The sequence below is a fragment of the Tachypleus tridentatus genome, chromosome 11, assembly GCF_004210375.1.
Source record: "Tachypleus tridentatus isolate NWPU-2018 chromosome 11, ASM421037v1, whole genome shotgun sequence".
Classification (NCBI taxonomy): Eukaryota; Metazoa; Arthropoda; class Merostomata; order Xiphosura; family Limulidae; genus Tachypleus; species Tachypleus tridentatus.
The window spans coordinates 78,749,855-78,767,328 of NC_134835.1; the positions used below are offsets into that span (position 1 = coordinate 78,749,855).

General features: G+C 30.2%; 1 long non-coding RNA gene and 1 pseudogene across 3 annotated transcripts; both read right to left on the bottom strand.

Moving 5' to 3' along the window:
- Positions 1 to 887: 887 nt before the first annotated feature.
- On the bottom strand, positions 888 to 14,808 carry LOC143231382 (uncharacterized; annotated as a pseudogene). Its single transcript, XR_013016889.1, has 9 exons — positions 14,730 to 14,808; positions 10,110 to 10,286; positions 9,532 to 9,659; positions 8,545 to 8,653; positions 6,633 to 6,794; positions 4,314 to 4,524; positions 3,709 to 3,914; positions 1,490 to 1,576; positions 888 to 1,072 (listed from the first exon to the last, which is right to left on the bottom strand). The product of XR_013016889.1 is annotated as an uncharacterized LOC143231382 (transcript).
- On the bottom strand, positions 6,737 to 15,941 carry LOC143232560 (uncharacterized). Of its 2 annotated transcripts, XR_013017594.1 has the most exons (8): positions 15,747 to 15,941; positions 15,104 to 15,280; positions 14,730 to 14,783; positions 13,546 to 13,791; positions 10,110 to 10,286; positions 9,532 to 9,659; positions 8,509 to 8,653; positions 6,737 to 6,872 (listed from the first exon to the last, which is right to left on the bottom strand). It is a non-coding gene; the product is annotated as an uncharacterized LOC143232560 (long non-coding RNA). The 2 variants fall into 2 exon arrangements; XR_013017595.1 differs by lacking the exon at positions 13,546 to 13,791.
- Between the last annotated feature and the right edge of the window lie 1,533 nt (positions 15,942 to 17,474).

The following is a 17,474-nucleotide window of genomic DNA, read 5'->3' on the forward strand; positions in this document are numbered from 1 at the left end:
CCTGTTCACTTTGAATCAAGTTTCTTAAAGAAATAATATTACTTATATATCACTTTTGCTGTCAAATGAGTTAAAACTAATTTTGTATTAAAAATAATATCTTTTAACTTTTAGATACGTTTTTTGTAGAAATAAAATGATTCTGCATCATCCCTGAAATCTGCAGAGTTAAAAATACTTCAATGTTAAAACTATGATCTGTATTTTATAGTCTAGTTGTAGAAATGTCTTACGTATTAACCCTATCATTAGTAGAGTTAAAACTGCATTTTTATGTTAAAACTAGGATTTCTTCCCAAACTTCTTGTATAAATAAAATGACTAATGTATTATCCTTCTCATCAACAGAGTTAAAACTACTTTATTGTTAGGCCTGTGTCTAAATTTTCATTAAAAAATTACTGAAATAAGCAAAATCTGTGACGTGATAAAAATTATGTTGCAATTATACGCAAAACTAAGTTAAAAAATTAATATTTCTCCTGGGCCTAAAATCTGAGGTTTTATTCCCTGAGGTAGACACAGTGCATGTAGCCCATACCTTTGCATTTGAAAACAAGACAAAAAGAGAGAAAAAAACACCCATGAATCTTCATTTATCAAATACATTGCACATTATAACTTGAAGAGTCTAATAGAATACATATGATATATCCTCTGTGATAAATTTTGTTTAGTTGATATCATTGTATGAGGGCAAAAGAGAGGTTATAGAATATGAATGTTCTAAATTTTATATTAATTTGCAAATTCAACAAGTAACAACCTTACTAAAAAGGGTATAAACAGTTTTTAAATCCTGAATTTTGATAATTATTCAAGCTAGCACTTACATCAATTTTGAATTTTAAGCTTTAAATAATAAAAGCAATAAAACACATTTCTGTTGCAAAACAATTATTACAAAACATCATTTAAAAATGGTTGCAAGCCAAAAACTGTAGGCTGTTGTGTAGTAATTGCAGTGTCCATGACCTTGACACTCAATGAAAGGATTAGGTCGAAAATCTTCCAGACAAGAACCAGGAGACCACAGTGGCTGACCACTTCCTTCTGCATCAGCATCTGTGTTCTAAGTAAGTAGAAAAAAACTTTTAAATCAATTCTCTTCTGAGAGAAAAAAATTACTTTAACTAGTCAATGTTCTGAAAAATAAAGATGTGTTCCTTATTAGCAGGTTGAGGATGTACAATAAACATCAAATGGCAGTTTTTACAAAATTGTTCAGTTTCTCTATGTTAATATTGATTTTTTATACAATTTTGGAGGAAAAAGGTTGCTTCATACAATAGTTTCTGTAAGGAAAAGGACAAATTTGTATTATTAGGTTTTTGAAAAGGTCACTGACATCATGAGAGGAAAAAGAATAATTTGAAGTCTTTTTTTCAAAAAGGATATAAAGGAAAATACAGTTTTTTGGTAGAGAAATAACTTAAAACATGAAACCATACTCTTGCAATTTTAATCTAGACACAGTAGCCTAATTTACCATGAAGAAACTGTACCCAATCCAGAGTCCATCCCATCCAATAGGACAATCAGGTATGTCCATAGTTTGACTGTGAACAGCAATAACCTGAATAAAATAAAACCATTATATATTATGATATTTAAAGACTTTGACACTGAAACAGATAATTAGCTATGCAATTTCTAAGTTCTTCTATTTCACCTAAACATTTAGAACCAACAGGTTATAGTTTTAAAAGCTTAATAATTAATCCCCTGAAATATTTCATCTCCAATCTACTTGAGACAGAAAAAAAAATTTTTTTCTAAAAACTTGTTCTACTATTTCCAAAACATAAACAAATCTAGGCCACTAACATATATCCTGAAAGAATCAGTGATTTCTTCAAAGAATTACTAAGTCTTAGAACAAACACAATTATATAAAACAACACTTACATTTCAAATTCCATTGCTATTCATACTACAGAGGATGAGTATGTTATATCAAAATTATTCTGGAGTCTCATCAAGTGATTACAATCCATGCTACCACATTCACTTATGTTCTATTTGCTAATCATACATCTTACAAATAGGCCTACAGCATAGTTTCTATTGCAAAAGATCTGCTGTAAGGCTGTTAGCTCCATTTCACACTACTTCTCCATGAATTCTCACCTATAATAAGGCATTGTACTTTGCTTACCATGGTTCGGATATGACTTGTTGCAGGTCTCTTTATTAATGGTCTTCATCCCAATTTGATCCATATTCCTTTGTTTTCCAATATCTTTACGACTTGAAAATTCTAAATCCCCGATATGAATAGATCTTTAAAATTTGAGTTAAGTATACTTTGTTTTAGAAAGAATCATTAGATACCATTACAAAAAGCAATGAGTGTGTGATGGCATCACATTACCTGTGTCAAAATATAGTTCTTATACACGTTATTCCCACAAACCTTTATATTAGTTGATGTTTTGTCTGTCACAAACTACTTTTTAGTGGTATATATAGTAATGTAAATATGTGGGTGTGTTGGACTACAGATCCTTCTACAATAGGTGTCTCTGACTTGTTGGTGATAAATTTGACAATAAATGGACAGCACACACTCCATTTGCTTTTAAAATAACATATATATATTAGAAAAAAGTTAAACATAGCTACAAACATTCTTTACACTATGGAGATCATAGTTGTGTCTTAAATACTATACAGTTCTCGTCTTGTTGTCAATAGTCCAGCTGGGTCAATTTAATTGCTTTAAAATTCAGTTGATAAGCCAAACTATTTTCTCTATTCTTATCACAGTAGTATCCATGTATAATCCACTTACAGTGTCACATTAGTTACCACAGTTGTATCCTGAACTTCTAACATTCGTCTACTTTCGTACTTCCAAAAATTGCCTACCTTTTCTAAAATTCCACACAGGTGTGTTCAATCACTATAAAATACCTTTGACAAGACAGATTATTTTTCTTATCTCTTTCAAACTGTTAACCTCCTTGTAATATATCAATCATTAGATTATTCACTCCCACAATGATTAACTTTATGTTTCTTAACTTTTCTCTGACCAAACTTCTCTTTCACATGACTTTACTTTTACTCACTTTCCACTTGTCCAATCACAGCCTTTTATGAATTTATCACTTAGGCATTCTAGAAGTCTCCTAAGTTTTACATCAATGGATTACAAACACAACATTCAACAGTCTCAAAATCTTTTATACCCAATATTGTCACATGATGTGTTGAATTGCATGTTTGAACTTGTATTGATATAACATATTCAACCCTCTGTATTTCTTAAATTTATGTCTTCACTTCAAAATCTATTGTTCCTTGTAACAAGCAAGTTACTAACAGTCTACTTGTTAAAAGGCAAAACCATTTGAACACCCAACTATGCCACACTTAGTTTTTGTTTCCAATATAAATGATAAGATAAAAGAAAACCTTTTTCTTTTCATAATTAGGTTATTTAAAAGTGTTGTATGTTCATTTAGCAATCTTATTTGCATTCAAGTTCTTTATATGTAGTCATGTCATGTTTCTGTGTATTAAGTATTCTCTTATTTTTCTTGAGATCTTTTGATATAAACATTAGCCATTTAATTATTTTTAACTTACAGCAATTTTAACTTTTAAGTGCTTACAATGTGATGCATTCATAAATAATAAAAGTAACAGGTGTATTTTTAATATCTCTTTCTAAAACTGTGATTCTTAAGTTCCTGTACCCACCTGGGTTGAAGATTCACAAACAACACATCGACTGATATATCGCTGAATATCTCTTCCAACAATAGGAGTCATCATCATGGGCACTGGTTCAGGTGTGCTTAACCAATAACTATAGTCATTACGAGATGCCAAATTGCAAACATTATTAAGGTTACAGAACATAAATGGCATTGTTGAAAACCTTCTCAAACAACTACCAGGACCACCTAAGAAAAATAAATGTTAAAAGATTTCAGTTGTGTAACCAAGTCATGAGTTTGTAATTGCAGAATATTTTAATGTATACTATTTGAGCTTTGTGAAATCCATTATAAGTATTTGCACCAACATTTGAAAGTAAATAAAGGATCTTACCATACAAGAATTATGGATCTAAACAATCTTAATTACAAAAGTAACCTGCTATACTTTTGAAGCTTAAAATTTTTTCTTGCTAGTCCATCTACATGACCTATTATGTATTCCTTATTGAAGTTTTGGATTATAAAAATAACAAAAAAAACTTTCACAGACATAACAATATTTTCATGTAATTCCAATATAATTTATGGACAGTGAATAAATAAAATTATAGATTTCTTCTAAGACTTAGAAGGTGTACTCACCTAAATCCTGCCCGTAAGCTCTTTCATTTCCCATAATATAGAGGAGGGAATAACCATTCCACATTGGTGTACGTAGTACCTCTTGGACATTGAGGTATCTTCACTGACTGGCTGTGATAAGTATAATAATACCCACGAGATGGTGCTGGGGATCCTGGAGGTCCACGTTGTCCTGGATCTCCAGACTGTTCATGATAACCTGGGAAACCTTCTTCTCCAAGTAAAAAAAGAATAGGAGATTTAGTTGATAACTTAAGTAAATTTCTTTTACATACTAGTAGTAGAAATTTATCAATTAAAGCTACAAAATATAATTTTCTTCTTTATATTAAGAGTCTTTTAAAAAGTGGACTAAAACAGAATTTCCTTAAAGAATACAGAAACAAATTTATTTCTACATAAATGAGGATTTGGTCTAAGCTAAAACAGATTTTTCTACAGAAAGAAAAGAGTTGGAAATTACTTTAGAATCAATTTAGCTTTTGCCTACAGAAAGACAGAACTATAAAAAGCAAACTATGTTAATTTCTTTTCTAGAAGCAACTCTAAAACTTAATATAGGACAATTCCACACATAAAATTATTTTCATTAAAAGAAAAACTCACTTGAATTAATTAGTAATAAACAGCTTAAAATTAAAAAAATAATACTGATGACTAAGGATAGAGCTTGCTCTGCTCTCACAAGCTAAGGACTTTTTTAATTTTGAAAGTTTTCTAATATCAATTTCTGATACTTTCCATGGCTTTTGCCAGTCAGTCACTTCCATTTGCACACTAGCATAAAAAATCCAAATGACTATTACTATCTGCTATTCTTAAGGAACACAATAATAAATGTCATAGAAAACAAATAAATGATATTTCTACCATTTGCATCTACTAGTTAATCTTTTCAATGTCATTATTTTTTTTATTTTTGTGTTATCATTATACTTTTATTATAAAGAACTTTTTTTGGGCACTATCAGTCTAAAATAGATATTTAGGGCTAACCTAAATCTCCTAAGCTGGACAAACTCATAAAATGTTATTGGAATTTTAGCCAAAAATATTGTTAACAGTGAGGGTACCCAAATGATGAAACAATGCATTCTAATCTTTAATTAGCTAGCTGATATCAGGTTGATTTTGAGTTTTATTGTAAGCTGATGACTTACTCTTATAAGAATTATTATGATTTATTTTTATTTCTATTTACTTTTTTTACACTTGTTTTTGTGTGTGTGTATTGGAAATGGGAGACTTCAGACCCACGCACACTCTGAGGATCTGCTACTTTTGCTATTACTCTTTTATGAGATGTAGTCATCAGATTTAATATATAAATACAAAAAACAATGCTAAAATAACTTAAAATTAAGATTAAATTATTTAAAAGCAAAACATCTGGCAACTTCAACAGACTTGTAACTAATACAGATACAAGTTTTTTGTTAAGAATATTAGGTCTATATCGGATGTCCATGTGCTTTATTTATATTATTTATTTGAAACTATAATGTTATATAAAAGAAAGGGGATATAAAATTAACAGCACTTTCACTTTTGCAATCCTCAAAACTGATCCAAATTATTTGCTAATCTCATTAGACAATTAGTGCATATAAATAAAACTATAATATAGAGTTTGAGTATTAATCCTTATTTTCTTAAGTACCTCTGCTGTGCTCTAATTATACATACCTCATTCTCTTATATGTCACATATATCATATGTATATTCTTATTTGGATCATGCAAACTCACATTAATTTCTCCTGCTGAGTTCAACCTTGACCCTGAGACATCACACCTTCTGCAGCAGAAACTAGAGTAGTTGTATTGTATTTTAAGTGAACTTGTACAGAGAACAGTTTTATGATTATGACACAGAACATAGATACTTCTGAATTTCTTCACCTCATTGTTCTGACTGGCCACATACTGATTATGCACTGCTAATACAATTTTTGGTATTCTTCAAAGAGATTTTCTCAGAACTTGAGAGAGACAGAACTTGTTTCTAAAGCCTGGTTTTTTATTTATGCTATTTGATGATTGAGTGTAATATTAATATATTTTTCTATTGTAACTTTGACATTGTGTCTTGTATCTTTACAAATCACAATATATGGAATGAAAAGTATTAAGTCCTGAAATATCTAGTTGTGGTAGAGATCAGGAAACTGTGTGCTGGGTTTAACAGTGAATGACCACAATAACCTCTCTCAGAAATCATTCAACCGCTTGAACAACACTTTGAGGCAGTTTCTAATTTTACGTTCATTTAAAATAATATTTTCTATTAAATAAAATAATAAGTTTTAAAGAAACTTACCATTCCTCCCATGAAGTCCATTTTCCCCTTTTGGGCCTTGAGGACCAGGTCTACCAGGAGGGCCTGAAGGTCCAGGTTCACCTGGAATTCCAATGATACCTTCCAGACCAGGAAGACCTGTGCTTCCAGGATAGCCTCTAATTCCTTTTGGTTCCTTAAGGCCTTAATCTCCTGGAAATCCTTTGGGTCGCTGATGTATCAATGGAGGTGGATGAGAGTCACCATTCTCACCCTTGTCACCTGCATAACAAATACAAACACGCATGGTTAGCTGTGTCTACGAGTAAATATATATTAAATCTTGCTTTGTACTTTAAAGTAGAAAAATCAGAAGTAATATTTATTTGCAAAAAGTATAATGTTAGGTTGATAAAAGTACAAGTTTACAAAAACAAACTATGATTTCAAAGAAATAAAATATTATACTGAACAACAAAAAGAATAAATGAAAATAATTCCTAAAAGATTAGGCACTAATTTCAAACAAATATGTGCATTTATTTTCCAAATTCCAAATGAAAGAATTTCATAAGTTTAAAAGTGGATTTACTTCAAATAAAACATTCCTGCATCAAATAATTACATGAATAAAAATGTGCAATGATTAACATTTTTGCGAATATTCAATAAATATTGATCAAATACTGTTAGCACAGAAGCACAACATCTTGGAGCAAAAATTAAATGAAAGTTCTATTTTTTTTACTAACACAGCAACTTTCTATATGTTACACTATTATTTTTCTAGGATGATTATATACATGACTCCATACTAAAATTATTATTAAATATTAACAACTACTTGTTTTTGCTTTAAAAAAAAAGAGAGACACTCTAGTTTTCCAATCTGTCTTTTTTCTGATATCTTTATCTCATGATGTGCACAACAAAAATGGTGTTCTCAATCAACCTTATTTTTTAAAGTTCATTGTTTAACCACTGCATTAGATGTAGTGTTTAGCTATCTTCAATTTTTCACAAACTTAAAAATAATTTTTGAGAATATTATTAGCTTGTGCACCTTCTGAAAGAAAAAAAAATACTGAGCTCCTGTAGGCCTACATACTACAGTGGTCTGGTTTTGAGAGTCAGTGTAAATTTCTAGTTACACATTTGTTGAATATTTTTATTCTGCAAACTCCCTGCAAAATACATTCATTTTTTAAAAGCAAAACACCACAGGGCTATCTGCTGTGTCTACCATAGGGTATCAAACCCTGAACTTTAGGATTGTAAGTCTGTAGACTTACACTGCCCCACAAAAAATTGAATACTAATTCCATTGTTTACCTAAAGCAGAAGTGCCCAATTAGGAAAATACAATAATACAATTGATATTATAAGCATTGTTATTTACATTCTACAGTCCCTCAATTCACTAAATGCTCAATTAGGAAGATAAAATAATACAAGTGAAGAGATTAACAGCATTTTGAAAAGAAAGTGCTAAAGCATATTTAGGCTTGTTTCATTACACTTATAGCTTTGGCACAACCTAAAAAGTCTTTACTGACATGACCTAGGTCTGAACTACTACAACAGTGAGATTAAAAATTTTTGTGTTTACAAGGTTTGCTTCATATATCAGAGTTGGACAAAGTGGGAAGAAAAAGGGAAAGTACCCCTGTCTCTTCTTTAAACTTCCAATTAAGAGAAAGTATAAATCGAATATGTAACGAAAGGACAGTCTTCATGTTCATTATGTTTTATATACTATTGCTTTCTATTCTATTATTTTCTGCTATGATGTGTATTAAATATAACTTGATGGTTAAGACATTGTGCAAAACATTCAGTCAGTTATGAAAGGCTATGTGCTACAATATTGTGCTTTAATTAGTATAATTATGAATAGGAACAAGAAACAGGAGCATACCATCTAGTCCAATATATCCTGGTAAGCCAGGTTAACCAGGAAAACTAACATCTCCTCTTAACCCTTGCTGCCCAGGAAAACCTGTGATTCCATCAACTCCTCGATCACCTTTCCTACCTTTGTGACCTGACAGGCCATCAAGTCCCTGTAGATAAAATTGTATTGTAATATGCAGAAATTCACATTACAGAATACTTGCAAATATGTAATTAGTAAAGGGATATTTATTCAACAAAACGAATTTAAATAGTTCAGAGTCAGGTGATTTAATAAAAGTATCATTAAAATCAAACAACTCATGTGCTTTTAAAAATCAAAATGCTGCTTATGACAGATAGGACTCAACCATTTTTCACATAATAAATCTGAGTAATGGAATACTACATACTCTACCCACCTATATTATTATATCTTTAAAACATTTTAATTTTTCTGTTTTCTATTTTGAAAGACAAAAAATAGTTGGTTGCTCTAAAGTATCGCTTTTTGTAACTGCAAAATTTAAGGAATTTACCTTCTATTTTATGAGATAGTTGCACTTATGTTGTATCCCATTTCATCTTGAGCATAGATGAACAGATGAATTTTGGATGAAACAGATGTAATTATGGATTCCTATGATTCAGTTTATGATTGGTTATAAATAGATGGAAGGTACTTTGTGCATGCAGTTTGGTACTTTCGAGCTATATTATTTTATATCTAGAGAGAACAGATTTATTACTGGCATAAAGAAGTCAGGACTCATTATAGTACTCTTCCACTATTTATTGATGATAAGAAGGTGATTGTTTAAAGTTAACATATTCAGTTTCAGTATTGTGTCTTACCACTTCCCCTGTGCCAAATAACATTTACACGCTACACATACTATGTCTTTGAATTACCAGTTACTGCAAAAAGCAAATAACTGTGTGCTAGGTGTAATCTTAAAATAACCACACATCTTTCACAAAATAAATAAGATAAAAGAAAACATTTTCAAGATGCTCAAAAGCATCCCTTTTGAAATATAGAACTTACTGAAACCCCAGAGTTACCTCGTGGACCAGGAGTACTAATACCTGGTAAGCCACCATCTCCAGGTGGACCGATCAAACCAGGAACTCCAGGATTACTAGATTCACCCTTTGAACCAATCACAAAACGGCCTACAGAAATAAAAAGTCAATAACACTAGAATTTTCCACAATAATAACATGATTTATGCAAATCAATTGACTTATTGCCACATATCACAGGGATATTTTGACTGAAATGTTTGGTAAAACACTTATTTCACATGATACATGACCCTGACAAGTATAGTCATTAAAACTAATTAATTTTACCTATTTTGGTCTTCATTCATCTCTAAGATGAATATTAAGCAAAGAAAATCTATAATGACCTATTAAATGCTATCTACAAATAATTTATAGCTAGCTCAATGTAATGCAAAGTTTAATGGAAGCATGTTAGAGCTATTATTAACACGTAGTTTAATTTGTTTAAAGAATTTGAAATATTTTATTAAATTTTATAAATATATAATATGAATTTACAATTTCAGGTTGAGTGACTCCTCCAATACAGAAGAATCTATAATAAATTATACACACCTGGTTCCCCTGCATATCCATCTTCACCACGTTCACCTTTCTTGCCATCTATACTAAACCCTGGATATCCTTTTGGTCCTATCAGACCTATTTCTCCTATTTCACTTCGTTCTCCTTTCACCCCTGGTGTACCTGGAAGACCTGGAAACCCAGGGATACCTGGTTCTCCTTTAGGACCTGAAGAAATAAGAATTTATTAACTAAGATAATAATTTTTATTCTATTCAAAACTAAATTTTTTCCTGTAATTAATTTTAACTTTTCCTTTTCTCTTTAGGTATCAGGTTTTATAGTTACGTTTAAAGCCAGAAATATAAAAATCCATAGAAATATGTGAGAACAAAAAAAAAAATTTATACAACTGAAGCTAATTATTTTTCAATATGAAACATAGTTTATATGTTTTCAGCTTTTGGACAGTTTATGCTAAAATGATTTAAGATTCATTGCACCTTGCAACAAAATTATGAAAAATATAAATTCCACATTTATTTGCAGAACTTGTTAATATGTGTATATATATATTATATGTTGTATTTAGTACGTCCTACTTACTGAAAAACTGTTGTTTCAATTCAATGATTTGTCAGACTTGACAAATAGCAAAGTGTAATATGAACACAAACTGATTACAACAGTACCAGAAATATGATTATGGTATATTAAGCTAAATGTTAAATTTTATTATTTGATTGAATACATATAAAATAAAACATAGTTAACTCGCTAAAATTATATTAATTTAGATGCTTTTTGTACTAAATCTCATTTTTCACAAAAATACACACATTGCCAAGATGCAACCCTGTTATCATTTACTAATAAAATTACTTAAAACATTAATAATTATAAACAATGAAACTGTATGAACATTTTTTCTCAGCAATGTAATATTATATAGAGAAAAAATATGTTCATTACACTTGCATTCTTTGCAGCTAGACCACTAGACATTGCCCTTTGTCTGATTGTATTGGACTACATCAAATAGTTCGAGGTATTGTGCCCAAGTGATCTTATTGACTTCATAAAATACAATGACTGGCTCTAACCTTTTATGAAGAATCTTTCATTCAGATGATAAGCTACATAACCTATTATATATTGCTTGGACTCAAGCAATAACTTCACAAGATGCCTGATTGTAGTTCATTCTTTAGAAAGTATGGTCTGCTATAGACTTACATGATTGTAGCCTTTAACAAGTTTAAGACACCCAATTTATTTGTTTGTAAATTCAAACCTGCATACTACTGCTTTGATTTTACTCTAAACATCCTACCCCTACTTAATGATATGAATTCACAAGATAGAATATTCCTTTGGTTTCAGTTTCAGTCCTGCCTGTCACAAATGTTGAAATACCATACGTAAATTTTGAACTGTGGTATTAAATATGCAAATCAGCACCAAACTTTGATGAACATGTATTAGACACTCTTTCTAGGCATACAATGCAAGTTTCATCAATCATCATAAGCAGTTAATGCATACAGTGATCAAATGACATGATGCTAAATTCATAAGTCTTCATGAGTACTGAAAGCAGACTTGATTCTGCTTTCATTCTCTAGCTCAGTTTGTCAATAAATAGAAGTCAAACATAATGAGCTAAACAGGGAAGATCTATGCACAGCAGTGAAAATAAACTGGTATGTGTTACCATATTGAATTACCTAAAGTCCACAAAAAAAAAACTACCTCAACATTGGCATAACCCCTGGTATTCCAAGAAAGATTGTGTGGTAGTTACTTTATATGCTCCTAATATTAACCACCTATCTTTTTGGATAAATACATTAGCAGATTCTATCAGTAACTTTCCAAACTAATCTGAACCTAATATTATCTGCATATCTTTCATCAGTCATTGTATTGACAACCACATATTTATTTGTCAGTACAGTGTAAAAAACCATGTAATACTAGTTTCAGTTAATTTCTTCTCACATACCTTGTCACTTATTATTCCACACAGTACCTCTATAGTTTCTGTGCAGTTATTACAAACACTAACTGGAAATATCTTGATTCTAGGTATGTAATTGCTTTAAGAAGTGCAGCTTATTTATGAGCAAGAATACATTGAGCTTTTGGCATTGTTTCAATCAATAGGTAGTGCAATTTCAGATTTTATTTGCAGTTCTTCATGAAACAACTCTTGGGTATTAGGTGGATTTGTAATGACATCCTCTTAATTCACTCATGCAGTCCACTGCTCTTGTCCATATTTTTGTCAACATTTTATGGTTTCATCACACAGATTCTGTTCACATGGTACTCAAGATATGTTAGCAGGTAATATCTATAGGAAGTTTTAATAAAAAATGTTTTTACTTGAACAGAGATCCATTGCAAAAACTCTAGCATGTTTAGAAATAGTATCATCAGTGGTGTGGAGTTGAGTATTTATATTTACTCTAAGCCAATGCATATTTGCTGGAAAAAGTCTATGTTTATTAATCATAATGGTGCACTTGTTTGATTTCAAGTCACATACAAAACTATACTTAACCCTACATGTGTTGTACTAAAAAGAATAACACCTATGAGATGGACAGTCAGATGTATTCTTCTAGATTATGTCAGTCCTGTTCAATGTTTAACTAGTTTAAATTAGCATCCTCATATGTTTCACATTCTTGCCACGTTTCAACTGGCAATGCCTGGTGTCCAGAATACCTAATACACATCATATGAGAATGTCCACACTCACAGAGCTTTTAATGTTGTTGCCAAAATGCCAATATCCACTCACCTATGAACATATTCAAGGTAAAATAGCCAAACAATGCTGTAGTGTGATGTCTGATTACATTACAAGATACTAGTTATGAGTGCCTTGACATTTGAAACTGTTTATACTATAACCAACACATTTACTTTTCACACTCATTTGATGAGGTTTTTTTTACTATCATCCTGCATTTATTCACAATATTTTTTGGATTTTTTTTTCTATATTGGAAGCCTGAGTTTTTTTTCAGAACTGACTTCATTAACTTATAAGTTACTTCACAGTTCTGATCTATTTAGTTCATAACAATCTTAACTTATTTTCTTATATACTAATCATAAAATGATTATATCTCTGCATCTTGGAGCTCAGCTAATCACATGACACATAATAAGTTGTATAGCATTGTATAGCAAGTAAATGACTTGTCCAACAAACAGTTGTGAAGAGATCTGATAAAGTGACTAGTCTGTGTACAACAAGCTATGATGTAAAAGAAAAGTGAATTATTATCTATTTTTCATTTCAATAAATGTTGAAGAAACCTATGATTTCATTTTACAATTTCTCTGCTAGTGGAAAATCCATTGCATGGTAACTTTCTAGCTGAGAAAATATATAATAACATTCTACATTTCAATATAATAAGTAATATTTTTTAAAAAATACTTTTATAATTAATGAATAATGTTACTTTACCTCAATCTTGGTCATCCGTATCATACTCTACATTAACTAGTCTTAATGGCTGGTCTACTCATTGCCAGTGCTCTCACAGTTATGTTCCAAAACAATGATAACCGTATAACTTCCCCTCAGAAGGCATTTATCAAAGTAGACTACATCACTGAAATGCATATGTGCTCGGGAAGTCACCAATTTAACTCTGTTTTTTCTGATAAATAATCAAGCTTGGTAAGTCATTTCCAATTAGATAATGCCAGCCTGTAAAAATGTAAAAAATTGCAAATCTGTAAAATAAAATTACCAATAGAAAAACAAAATGAAAATACAGAGAGCCATTTAAGGAGTTTAAGAAATTAGAATCATAATTATGGCTCATAAGATTTTTAACGTTACTAAATCAGAAGAATATTGTATTATCTCTGACAGCTCTATATACATTTTGTAACTCTAAGAGGTAAACACATGCCGTAATCATAAATAAAATGAGCAAAGTTTTAAAATCAGTAATGTGTGTGTGTGAGAGAGAGAGAAAGAAGAAAAGTTGAACTAATGAAGTTATTTTTGTTGGTTTTTTGAAGGGGAAAAAGTTAAATAAATAGTTGTCATATTTTTGCAAGAATAAATAATGATTAAAATGTTTTTGTAACATAATCTGAAATTCATATTTTAATAATGTTTTTATTTTGTTGATACTACAAAACTTATTAAAACACATAAAAAACTGTTGGAAGAAATATTTTTTTGAGTTGGATATTGCTGAAAATTATAAAATCATTTATTAAACTCTATCTATAGCTGATTATTTCTCCCTTTTTTTAAATGAGCTAAAGTTTACTTCCAATATATCTTGATTATTATTTTTTTAAGAATAAGTTGTTCCAGCTTCACCCAACTTTTGTATCTTTTCAATGTCTGTTTAAGAATTTCAATAAAGACATTCCTTCTTAGCAACTTCCAGTAGCGTTATGTGTTTTATTTTAAAATTATAGACCTATTAATTAATGTAAAACAGAAATGAAATAATATATTATAAATTTTTAATTAAGAAATAAGCTCCCATCTATCAAAAATATTATATTTTTTAAATTACTACTGAATTATTGTGTCACTTATATTTTTAAACCTCAAAATCAGTTACTAATAGATTCAGGTCCACAGTTAAAACTATAATGCTATAACTAAGAAAATTAACTCACCTGGATAGTCTGGCAACCCTTTTTCACCAACCCCACCTGGTTCTCCAGGATAACCTATGTGAATAAACAAAGTGACCATAGTGTACAAACAACTCACTTGTTATCAATAATAAACATTTTGCTAACAGGCTCTATCTATAGCTTATTATTTCTGCTGAAGGCCAGTTTTCTTTCCAACAACTAAAACTCAATACAACAGCACCTTTTTTTTAAGTTAGCTAAAGTTTTCTTCCACTAAATCTTAAATATTATTTTTTATTAACTTCCAAATTTTCATCAATACCATTTTTACTGAATGTCTTTATTTAGGCTGCACTCCAAGATTCTAAAATACGTTATTAACAGTAAAGCAAGACTCTTGTAAAACGAATTACCTTTGGATCCATCTTTTCCAGGGATTCCAGTAGAACCTTCAAATCCAGGGTCTCCTCGTTGTCCCTTCAACCAGGTAATCCTGATAGCCTAGATTCTCCTCTCTCCTGGATATCCAGGAAGTCCTGGAACTCCAGGTTCACCACGATCACCTCTACAGACTTCAGTTGACAGGAGACCTGGTGAAATTAAAATAACAGCTTACACTCTATTGATTTATACAAGTAACTTTGATTATATGAAATGCCTTCATTGTCTCCAAGTTCTTAAATATTTGTTATCATAAAAATAATAATCTGATAAAGAAACTTTTTCAACTTGCAGGAACATCTTATTTGCATTGAAATATAATTCAAACAAAAATAATGTAGATGAATTTACAATATCATGTTTTATTTGGAACTAGAACAACCCTAAATATACATTTTAAAGAAAAATAAACATAATACAACATAAATACACAGAAACATGAAACTAATCCAAAATACAATCATCATAGAATGGGGGAGAAGAAAATACAAAAAAATGGTTTCTTTAATAGTTTTCAGCTTCCTTCACATAAAAGACTAAGTTTTTTTTTATTTCTGTGGTTGTGACATTTCATATTGAAAATAGTAAAAGTAAATAACAACATATGTACAATACCTCGTCGTCCAGGGACTCCAATGTCTCCAACTTGACCTTTACGTCCTTCTGGCCCAGGTCTTCCAGAAATTCCTTCATCACCAACAGATCCTTTTGGTCCAGGTAAGCCCACTATACCTCTTTCTCCATTTGGATGTAATATAATAATTTTGAATTGAAACTGATGTCTTTTGTAATATGTATCTTTCACTAAGAGTTGGTGTTCACAGCCTCTGACTGTTGAATTAAGTGAATTAAACTTCAATATTATATAATATATTATAAAACAGTGAATAAACGCTTAAAGAAGTTAAACAGAGGGGCCCATTTCAAACATTTCCTGAGATAAAGCGACCACTGAGCATATTACAAGACAATTTTTAAAATTTAAATAACTTTTATTTCTATCTATTCCTAACTTATGCTAGTTTTACTATTATCAAAATCTCGTTATATAGTGTAAAACTTTCAAAAATTGAGTTAAATATCACCTTTGTTTTATAAACTACTCAAGATCAGTCTTTATTGATATCAAAAAGTATCCATGTGAGATATTCAATGGAAATATATATAAATTTGTCCACTAAAATTAAGAAGCTTTCTATGTAGATGTATCTTCACGGACTTGGCAAGCTTTCAATAAACATTATTAGTCTTATGTACATAAAAGTTCACAATTTCTGATAAAGTATTTGTACTAAAAATTAATGTTTTAAAATAATGAGTCAAAGTAGTCACTACTCCAAGTGTAAAGTGATTTCAACCTAATATTTAAAATACTTTTCTCCACTTGAAAATTAACAAATTTATTTTTTACGTAATCTGTAAAACATCCGAAATAAATTCCAACTTTTTTCGAGAAAGCTTCAGATATTATCTGCTACATTAACTTTCCTAATTTTATGTGAAATCGTAACCACCATACAGAATAAATCAAAATTATCAGTTTCCTTTCTTTCTATAATAAATTTAAAATGTAGCAAGAAAACCATAGTTGCTTACACGAAATAATATAAAGTTCTTAACGTTATACACCTGTTTTTAATTACATTTAATTGTCACGTGTAAGATACCAACTTGTACAACTTCATTTCCTTTATCACGTGTCAGATAGTGACTTGTACAGCTTTCTTTTATTTATCACATGTCAGATACTGACTTGTACAGATACTAGATTGTACAGCTTTCTTTTCCTCTTCACATGTCAGATACTGACTTGTACAGATACTAGATTGTACAGCTTTCTTTTCCTCTTCACATGTCAGATACTGACTTGTACAGATACTAGATTGTACAGCTCTCTTTTCCTCTTCACATGTCAGATACTCAACTATACAGCTTTTTTCATTTGTCACATGTCAGCTACTGGCATCTACAGTTTCCTTTAATTTATCACATGCAAAAGTTTGGAAAGCCAGCACAGTCCTAGGGATAAACATTCTTCTCTTGCTCCTTTTATCTCTCTTTTTTTTTAAATTTTAAGAGCTTATTAAAGAGGAGATGCTAAATTAGAACAGCAACGAGTTAATAAACAAGTCAAAATCATAGACGCAGCCGTTTTTAATTCATAGTATAAGCGTGAAACATTAATGACGTAACAACAAATATTTATTAAATATAGAAAGTAAAAAGTATTTGTTAATTATTACTCAAGTTATTATATCAGTTATTTTTAATCAAGAGTGTATATGAAAAGAAAAGCCAAAATCTATGCTTTTTTAAGATTAAATGAAGATATAGCTAAAAGAT